General features: G+C 44.2%; 1 pseudogene; it reads right to left on the bottom strand.

Annotated features, from left to right (window-relative positions):
* Nucleotides 1-475: 475 nt before the first annotated feature.
* LOC106512044 (transportin-3 pseudogene) lies at nucleotides 476-772 on the bottom strand (annotated as a pseudogene).
* Nucleotides 773-885: the final 113 nt, after the last annotated feature.

Below are 885 nucleotides of genomic sequence, written 5' to 3'. Positions count from 1 at the left end.
TGGAGTTTGGTCTGTATTATTAGTTAAAATCAGACTGTTTTTGACTGGAGTTTGGTCTGTACAGCAGTTAAAATCAGACTGTTTTTGACTGGAGTTTGGTCTGTCTTAGCTGTCAGTCTGTATCGTACTTAAGGGCCTATTGGTGTTAAGGTGTCCTCATTAAAATATTTTAAATAAATTAAGTAATATAGTTAAATTTTAGAAAGAGTGTTTAGATTTGAATTGTAATTATTAACACTATTTCTAAAATTGAAATTATAAAGGTAAAAGTCAGTTCCTGTTTTGATCCATTCATTTTATTAGCTTAGCCGCCATGCTAACAGGAACTAAAGTGTCTTTAGAGGCTGCGTAGTTCACCCAACATGTCCATTTCTCAAACAGCTGACACATTAAACATCAGTCCACCTACATTACATCCCACATTACACCCAACCGGTACCGCCCTCCGGTTCGCCGGCTTCTCCCATCTCCTTACCGATCTCTGGAGCTCTCCCAGCCAAAGCGAGGCTCGTTCCTTTCCAGCCGGGTCCGGGTCGTGGTACAGAGCCTGGACCGCCTGGTAGACCAGCGGCAGGCTTGGTTTACCGCCCTCCATAACGACTCAGAAGTAGAATCCAGTAAGGCAGGGGGTTTGGTTCGGTATCGGAGCTGAAAACCTCCTAAACAGTCCGAGCGTTAGCCGCCATCTCACACAGGGTTCCCGCGGGCAGCCCTCATCCTGGTCCGATGGGAAACACCGGCATGTTTTGTGTTCCGACCCCTGCTCGGCTGAAAGGTCATTCCGAACCCGGAACTCAGATGGTATTGTATTTTATTTTGTGAAACTAAAAAGAAAAGGCGTTACGTTATTTAGGAGTAAATATAACGTGTCAGACAGTAATGAAT

This window comes from Austrofundulus limnaeus, unplaced genomic scaffold (genome assembly GCF_001266775.1).
Source record: "Austrofundulus limnaeus strain Quisiro unplaced genomic scaffold, Austrofundulus_limnaeus-1.0 Scaffold3993, whole genome shotgun sequence".
Classification (NCBI taxonomy): Eukaryota; Metazoa; Chordata; class Actinopteri; order Cyprinodontiformes; family Rivulidae; genus Austrofundulus; species Austrofundulus limnaeus.
Note: the sequence above shows the minus strand (reverse complement) of the source record. Positions and strands in the feature narration are given on the sequence as shown.